The sequence below is a fragment of the Ambystoma mexicanum genome, chromosome 8, assembly GCF_040938575.1.
Source record: "Ambystoma mexicanum isolate Mex_15411 chromosome 8, UKY_AmexF1_1, whole genome shotgun sequence".
Taxonomy (NCBI): domain Eukaryota; kingdom Metazoa; phylum Chordata; class Amphibia; order Caudata; family Ambystomatidae; genus Ambystoma; species Ambystoma mexicanum.
In genome coordinates, this window is record NC_090929.1 from 896649705 (window position 1) to 896659337 (window position 9633).

At 43.5% G+C, this 9633-nt stretch overlaps 1 long non-coding RNA gene across 1 annotated transcript; it reads left to right on the forward strand.

Annotated features, from left to right (window-relative positions):
• Nucleotides 1-547: 547 nt before the first annotated feature.
• Nucleotides 548-9333, forward strand: LOC138472547 (uncharacterized). The gene is made up of 3 exons (XR_011268635.1): nt 548-714; nt 5237-5287; nt 9038-9333. It is a non-coding gene; the product is annotated as an uncharacterized lncRNA (long non-coding RNA).
• Nucleotides 9334-9633: the final 300 nt, after the last annotated feature.

The following is a 9633-nucleotide window of genomic DNA, read 5'->3' on the forward strand; positions in this document are numbered from 1 at the left end:
TTGGTTTCAGTGGTTACTTCATAATGAAGGGCCACAGATACTTCTGAGCAAAAATCCCCAGTAAACCAAATGTGTGTTTTATGACCTCAGGAGTACCCTTCATCGTATGTGCCTCATTTCCCATATCCCATCAAAATTGTAAAGCACCTAACGATAGGTAAACTCATTTGTAATTCCAAATATACAAGGTGGACATACATTTTTAATTATTGCCAGAAACCACAAGGGATGTTTTTGGTGATGCTTGATGTGTTATTGTTAACTGAACACTCATCTCTGTGGGGAAAGGTTGCACCTGACAGGTTACACAGACTGTGGCCCTGTTACCCAATGCAGGAAGTGGCTGCTGAGGTAGTAACGTTGCATCAGATGAGAAACTCAACACCCTGCCTTGGGGGTAAAGGAAAACAAAGCAATTAGGGATGAGCTGTTCCTTGAAATATCTTAATGTTTTGGGATTTTGAAATTCTCGTTGAGATCATACCCAAAGTATGTTGAACAACTTGCTGCGGGGGCGGGGGGTGGTAGTCATCGCACGTATATATGTCCCAGGCTCAGACAAGGAGGCAAAGCTCAGAGGGACACTTCCATTATTTCCGTTCTTCATTTTCAGGCAACCGGTGCTAGAGACGACCATGTCAGCCAAGGGAGGATGCAAGGAACCTCAGCAGCCCCACTGCCAAGAGCCCCAGGTCCAGGGCAAGTGTCAAGAACGTGAGTAACAATATTATCAATAATGTCGACAGAGTAAAATCGATCTTTGCTCTTAAATGATTGCAATTTATAACCCAGCCCATCTGTGCTCACCTTATCGACTTTTTAAGGATGAAAGACTGAGTGGGTGTTAGATGTATTCAGACGTGTGCTATACAGGTTACCAACAGCTCTTTGCAGTGACTGTTCAACCCATTGATATATCTCACTGATTGTCTTACTTTTTCAAAACATTGATCATGTGGTCCGAGAACGTGAGTTGTTCCGATGGGTAAAAATAGTATATTTCCACAATGAAAAATAGTCCATGTTCACTTACATATTTTGTGTTCATGAACTCTTTACAGTGCTGTCCCTATACCTACTTATGCAGCATAACACACTATTAGACTTGGCAGATCGGCACAACACCCCAGATGGGCAGAATCCTTGAACTCAAAAAAAGACTTTAGGATCTCGGAGGGGAGTAGAGTACCACTGTGGTAGTATGGCCCATATACCTCAGGCCAACACAGCACAATTTCATACATGAGAAATACACTACATGGAGACAAATGCCCAGCAAGCAGAAACGACAATTATTTGTGATTAAAAACAAGAGTTGCCCCAACTCTTTCGTAAAGTTATGCAATTATTTATTTTTCTTACATTGACACAAATATATCTAAAGTACAAGTCAATAGTCAGTGAAAATCGTCATGAGCCATTACTTTGCAGCAAAGTTGGGGAATTTACAAAGAGTGCTCGTGCAGAGACTGGACAACTCATTTTTAAGTGCAAACGAACAGGAAAGGAAAGTATGCAAAAAACCATGTCCAAATGTCTGTCACCTGTATATGTCAAACCCAATGTTTGCTTCTTGGTGCTACAACAATGGTCTGCAACCTGCAGGTCACCTGCTTCAGCCCTAGCCAGCTTAGTCAATGGTGAGTGATCATGGGAGTCATAGTCCAAAACATCTGGGGAGCCACAGGGCGCAGATCCCTGCTCTAGAGACTGCAAAAGGGAAACACACTGTTTATTGTATTAGGGTGCAAGGACCCGGGTCCCAAGAGGGATGCACAAGGCACTTAAGGACCCTCTTTCAGGTCTAGGAACTCAAGGTCTGGTCATCAGCGAAAGGATACATTGGGCCTCATTATAAGCATGGCGGTCCGGGAACTACGATACCGGTAAGCATGTTGGTACCGTAGTTCCCAGACCACCATACTACGAGCTGTGCTCGCGGGTGCCTGTCCGTCTGGCCTGGCGGGCAGAGCGGCACCCACGAGCGCAGCATGTCGGATGCACAGGCACCGTCATTGGCGGTGCTGGTGCATCAGACGTCCCCATTTCCATTGAGCCCTATGGGGCTCAAATGGGAAAGGGGACTGACAGGCACCAGCACCTGGCAATGCAGGAATTACCAGGTTTGGCAATGTCGGAATTACCCGGTAGTTCCTCATTGACGGGTGCCGGAAAAAATGCAACTCCCGCGTCAGCCGTGCCTGTTTTACAGGCATGGCTACCACCAGGGTTATAATGAGGGCCATTGTCTTTAGAAGGCTTTGCAAGAAGTGAAAACCCTATCAAATATGCATTGAATCTGTGGGCTTATTAGTGCAAACCAATACACAAGCTCCCAAATGAAGAACAGGTTAGTGTCGGTGGATTGGCTGGAGTAAATTCCTGTAGGACAGACAATTTGATTTAGCTCTAGAAATTATAGGCATCTGTGCAATTAAGTCTGATCTAGTCATCAGCAAAAATAAAGACCAATAATGTGTTCCAAAAGACCAATTGCCCCCTTCCTGCGAGAGGCCGAGTTGCCCTCACATCTCTATGACCAAACTGCAGATTGAAGTATGCTCAAGAAATCTAGAGAATTACTCAACTTTATGGATTGGGCTCAGGTTACGCTTCTTGTGACAGTTGGGCGAGGCCGGCTCTGGGGAAATAATTGGCGGAAGACAGTAGTGTAAACCTCTCACGAAGTGTGAAACATTGAAAAGGTCACTGGCAGCAACACTTAATGCTGTCGTGATGATGTTCACAGAGATACCCAAGAGTTTCCTCAGGGATCTACAGGCTTTCATTTCCCATGTTTAGACAGTGAACGAGTAAAGCTTCATGTGCCAGATATCTTTCTGTAGCTTGTTGTCGACAGTCCTCTGATTTAAAAAAAGAATGTGGAGCTTCCGTGGCCGTTGGAAATGTCTCTCATAGCGAGGACACCAAGGCCGACCATTTCGGCTATCAGCCGACAGCTTTGCAGTAAAAGTATCAGCCATATGGGCAGGCAGCCATCACAGAGTTGAGATCCATTACTGACCAGATCTTGAATGCGAGACCTGAGTCGGCACATCTACTGCAAATAATGGTTGAGATAAAACATTTCTATTGAGCAGACAGAACTCATAAAGGAAAAGGCCTATGTGCCCAGAAATGGATCAGGCCACGGCAATGGGTCTTACACTACATTCCAATTTCCACCCTTATTCATGGATTATTTGCGCCGAAAAAAAACGGCATTAGTGGGCCATTCTGCCCGCAAATCCCCATTTGTTAAACATGGATTTGCGGGCAGAATGGCGCACAAATCCCATTTTTTTCGGCGCAAATAATCCATGAATCAGGGCCCACATCTTTTCATTCATTTCTAGCCATAGAATTCACAGCAGGCATATGTCCTTGTCCATGCAGGTAGGATAACAATTACCCTGCGAGAGATAGGAAGAAACATGAGGTACAAGGCCAGAACACCCGCTTAGGTGTCCCCTCTCCCCTTCAAGTTAGAGTGTCTTTCGGCATGAACTTTAAAAATGCAATCTCAAATATGTGTCATAACTACTTCTTCTCTGGGAGAGTCAATAGCTTGATATTAAAATCATGGTCATTGTAGACTCAGAAGTAGCCAAAACTGATGCTATCACAAACAGAGAAGACTAGATTTCTTGACAGCCAAATTAGAGGCAGCACCAATTAATGTTTTTAGATAGTAATGATTGAGTAAAGGCACATATTCTTTTCCTTTCTAAAAAGACATGGGGCCTCATTATGAGTTTGCCGATCCGGTAACAACGGTACTGGTAAACTACCGGTACCGTTGTTACCAGACCGGCAAACTATGAGTTTTGCTTGCGTGGGTGCCTTCCCGCCCGCCAGGTCTGATCTGGCGGTTGTACCGGCACCCGCGAGCAGAGCATGTTGGATGCACTGGCACCATTTAGAATGGGCAATTACCGGGTCCAGCAAGGCCGTAATGACCCAGTAATTGCCCATTCGCGGAAACCGGAAAAAAAATGATACTGGCGACAGCTGTGCCTGTTTTACAGACACAGCTATCGCCAGTATCATAATAAGGCCCATGGTCTGCTGCTGTCAAGGCACATCTGCTGGGAGCAATTGATGCCCTATTTTACCTACCATTCTTCTTTCCACCCTGCCCCTAAATCTCTTTGTCCCCCTTTTGCCCCACAATCCTGCAACTACTGCTTTTACATCCCACCCACCACCACATCCGGGCTCAACTTTACCACGCCGCTGCCTACGCTCTTAGTCTGTCCCATCCGTTCACTGACCTGCGCCCTATAAGTCAGAAGGAACTCCTGGTAGTTCCCTTCTCCACTTTTCCTGGGCAGCCACCTCCTTTTGTAGTTTTTAAAACTTTTGAATGGCTGTCACAATACGCTGTGTGCTGATAGCCATAACCCCCTCATTGGGCAGCATTTCATTTTGTTAATGGTGCATGGGCTCGCAATTGGGTACTCACTTTGCTTCGGCCTGTAACTTGGTCTCTGGGCCATTACCAAGTGGTATTGCTCCCCACCTAGGGAGTTATTGCTTAAATAATAATAGTATCTTTTTCTGATATAGCACTTCTTTGCATACCCCTCCAACCTCTACACTCTGTAATAACAGGTGTTACCATTTCTCCATTTAGATGGTATTTAGTTAATTGACCCTCGGCTCGTAATGAGCCAGTGGTACTGGGAAGTCAGGCACTGGTACATTTTTACAGGTCCGGAGGCAACCCGCCGTTAGCAACGGTAGGGGTACCGCCGGACCCATAATGAGGCCCTAAATCATGCATTGATTTTCGACCTCGTAAAGTGCAGGCTGCTCTCATGTGAAATATCAACATTTTACTCATGAGCTGTCCACCCTTAGAATCTAATCTGAGCTTCATTTCAGTTGTGGACTGTGACCAATGCCATGACCATCCAAAAGGATGCCTTCTGTTTTCCCACCTATGAGCCTTGTAGCGGGTACTTCTGAACTCTTCTCTCTACTTCCTTGATTCCACAGCTGCATGTACCCTTCCTTCGACCATGATGCCCTTGCCCTGTGGGTGAAAGTAGACTGCCCACCTGCACTAAAAGTAATATTCAGCCACCATGGATGGTCCATCTAGTTTTGTGATTGTCCGCCTATTGCTGTTGAAAATGTTTCCAATAAATGTGATGCATTAAGAAGATCTTGATTTCCAAGCTGATGTTTTTGTGCACATTATTTTAACCCTAATATTTTGATTTTATTTTAGCCTGTGAACCGGTGCAGCAGTGCCAGGATCAGACTCCTCAATGTGTCCCAGGTGAGAGATGAAATCATCATCACCTATTCTATCCTCCTCTGCCCTCTCGTCACTCAATGCACTGTGGTGGATATCAAAAGCATACTTGCCACCTGCCACCCTACCCCCAATCACAGACCCATGTCCACCTATGACAACAAGAACGGCAGACACACTGTAAATATTCCTGGCTGGAAATTAAGCAATACAAAGCCCCTGCCGTGTTTATCCAAGATCCTTCCACACTTAAACAAAACATCACATCAAATGAGAACCCACCAAGCTTATGGTAATGAGTCAATGGAAATTGGTGAGCAGTCATTACACACTCAGGTTATGTTCCTATAGACAGTAAAGTTCACATATGATCATATTCCTCTGGCATGACTTCATAGCAGGGGGAGTGCAGCATTGCATCAGCCTCTTGGGTCTCTGGTGGTGTGGCGAAGGAAGGAGGCTGACTAAAGGGCGAGGCTAAGGAGGTGCCCAGGACCATAGGTATTTTTCTTTTCATCCTAGGATGTCTATGCATTCCACTTACGGGTCTTATCCACCACGTGTATTGCTGGTCAATACAGTCAGAGCCGAATGTGGAAAATGGGCACTGAGTGGCCACAAAACATAACACTGTTGCGTGGCCCTATCAGCAGCGGGGTTCATTTCCATGAAGGGCTCAGAATGACATAGTCACTCAGACCCTTAGGTGAACTATATCCCCATTGTTGGTATCTACAATTCTAAATATGCTATAAAACCCAACCACCACCTCTTCTCACTTGTCCTTTCTGCTTACCATGCTCGGTAGGTCTATGCTGACCAAACACACCCTTGAAGAGAGACGTGTTATTTTACAATAGAAAACTATTAGCAACCTGTGAGTCCAATAATATGGCTTCATGCAGCATAATGTATATCCTGTGCATGCTGCTACCAGCCCATGTTAGCGGATAACTTACTGAGATTATATTTGCAAAAATGAATGGAACATAGCTTCCAACAAATGACTGTTACTATGTAAATTACGACAAATAGTTCGGCCATCTGTAGATAAATATGTGTACTGTATTGCTTAACTATGAAATAACAGACCGCTAGGCAGGGTCATCTCAGCTGCCCCATTCTGTCCACCTGTTTCGAACTGTTAGTTGATATCTCTTCTTTTGTAAGATGTGTTCACAACACGCTGTGACCTTCAGACATGAAATACACAAAAATAAATCCATCGGTGACTCAGTGCAAACATAATCTCTCACAATGTTATAAAAAAGGAACATAGTTGAGAATAGAAACTCAGTGTTATTGTTAGAATAGGTCCTTCTTGATGTTCATATATCTGCCTGCCACCTGCTGGTCTCTTAACCGGACGTGCACTCACTTAACCGGCAACAGGCTGACTTTTATATGTAACGTTTTTAAAAAAAAATGTTTCTTTCATTTCACACTGACTAAGCTTGCTCTAAGCAAGCCCTCTCATCCCTGGAAGCACCTGGAGATTAAATTCCCTGCCAAAGATCAAACAAGGGGAAGTGTAGGGAAGCCTATGTCTCAATCCCGGGAGGATAGCTCGGCAGCAACGTGCTCGCCTTGGAAACAAGACGAAGCAACACAGGTTCGATCCCCGGGTCCTCACTTAGAAACTTCTGGGTATTAAGCGCGTTATAAATACACAACTAAGACATATTCCTGTAACAGTGCCTCGATGCCACCGGGCTGTGTGAGCGTTTAAAAAACAATGCAAATAAATAAAATAAATCCTGGAATTTCAGGAAGTCGTGTTTTCACAATTACACTATACTGGCCTTCCTCCCTGGAAACATACTGCACTGTATGATCAGTGCATTGAGTGGAGGCCATCATGTTGCACAGCATGCAAATACCTGCACGTCTTTGGAAGGGCATGTTTAGAATTGTCTCACTTTACCAATGAAAGAAACATTGCCAAACATTTGATATTGGGGTAAATAAGCTTATGAAGCATTAACACCCAAATATCAATATGACCTTAGAACCACATAGTAATGGTGTGCATTGTAGTAAAGACCTGAAAATCTGGATGTTCAGGAAGTGCTTACAGGTGTTGGGCAAAACGTCCCCTTTGGCAGAAAATGACCCTAAAAAGAGCATTTCTCTCTGTGCACAACATGGAAAGATAGGCCAAACGTCAGGCTCCTAGAGTATGGAGGAATTCATTAACTTTTGATGTTCAAACTTTTTCGACTCTTGATTGAAAACGGGTCTAAAACAGTATTCGTCTCCGACTCAAGACTGTTCTGCTGGATTTTCTCTTTTTCAAGCATTGCTGTACTTTGACGTTAGCTTGAAATGCTCTTCCATTTTTATTGCACTGTTCATGTTTGAAAAGCGCTTTGGATACAGGTACCGTATAAGTACTATCATAGTATAATATCAAAGGCCAGATGTATGTTTGTCCGATGCCCTGCTAGAGGGAGCTGTTGCCTTAGGAAATACAGTGGTCCATTTGCATAGCTTCGCCTGTTGTGACCGCCAGAGGGAGCAGTAGGCTTGGGATCCATAGTGGTCCTACTGTGTTAATGGAAACCTGCACTTTGACCTGTGTACAGGGGCCTGTACACTAGTAAGTAAATAAATACATGCAAATGAAGTAAAAGATATAAATCGCTGAAACTCTCACTAGAAAAGAAGCAAAGAGGTGAAAGCCACAAAAACCTGCCTTTGTATTAACAGGTCTAAGGAACTTTTCAATCTACTTTAAATTGTTGATAGCATAGTCAGAACAATGAGAAATGTTCCAACCTTTCTTCATGCATACAATTGTAATCAGAAAATGTCATGTCTATTGAAAACACCATTTCCATACATGTATCCATTTGCTGCAACACAGTCAACCATTCGAGAGTGTGGTAATGGACTGAAGGAGTGTGTGGGATTTTGGCATCAGTGAGCTGCGTGTACATATAGCTAGCAAGACAGTGCAGTGTACTGGACAATTTTAATAGCAAAACCCTTAATGGTGTTACATACTCCACAAAAGTCTGAATTAATAATTGATGAACTGCATTACAAACTACTCACATCTTAAAGACTGAACAAAGACTCAGAGTACTTTTCCAAATGTATTTTGAGCGTTGAACTATTTTGACTTCCCATAAAATGTGTGTTCTATTGTGATCTGTGTACGAAAATGTTATGTTATTTGATATTTATACTGCGCTCATCACCACCATAGTGGTCTTACGGCGCCTGACCTTGTCCTAGAGTTGGCGTATTGTGACCCTGCCAGCTTGTTGCCAGAACATGGTCCTTCAATATGAAAGGAGGAGGGTTAGGGGGAAGGGAAGTTAATATAACATGGGGATTAGCCATCAGACAAACAATTAAGTGGGGGAAATGCACAAGATGAGATGGGGAGATCAGGTTTGTGGCAGCTGGGATTCGTGTTTCTGAACTGTGATTAGTTATTGGTAGGCTTGAGAGAAATGTTCAGGGAGGTGCAGCTGGCATTAATAACAACGCTTAACTGTGATGGCAGTATCTAGAACAGACAGTGTTTGGTGCGAGATCTGATTGGTTTGTAGTTGAGTGATGGGCTTGAGATATGCTCAAGCAGAAAGCAAAATCAGATTTAGTAAAAATGCATCAGTGATGAGACACAATATTGAAATGGGTCTGGATCAAGAAACGTCACATATGATTACCATAAAATCATACTTTTGCGTCATCAGTACATCTATATCTTCCAGCTGCCACTCATTCTTTGCTAACACTATTCTTCTCATTCTTGCCACACAGAGCCTTGCCCACCTCCATGCCAAGACCAGCAGTCGGTAAAAGGTGTTAAGAAGTGTTAATTGCACTCGGGAAGGACCAGTGCTCCTGCATTCCGCCCCAGGAAGAAGAATCCCCAACTCCACAATGTGTGATGAAAACCAGAAAAGTTCTTCATTATCAAATACTGCATTTCTTATTTCAGAAGAGATACACACCTGATGACTGGGGTCACTCCTGTAATACAGGGGCACTGCTGCAATAGATATGAACCTATTGTCTTACCAGAGCATAATAAATGTACGGCGAAATCCAAAGAATCTGGTGTTTGTCGCTCTGCTTTATTTCTAGTATTAGCTGTTTTATTTATTGGACATTTATATGGTGCCTATACACAAGTATTTCCAACTGTAAAAGTTAGGAAATTATTGGAAATTACTCAGTTGGAGGTGTGAGGTCTCCCTTATCTTTAACGATAAGCAAGATGAGGTGAAAGACGACCATCAACAATAAGACTATGGAGCACCAAACCTGACATGTGTAATAATAATGATAATTTTTAATAATAAAAGCAATTTTAATGATAATTCTGTTATGAACAGCAATAATAATGGTGAATA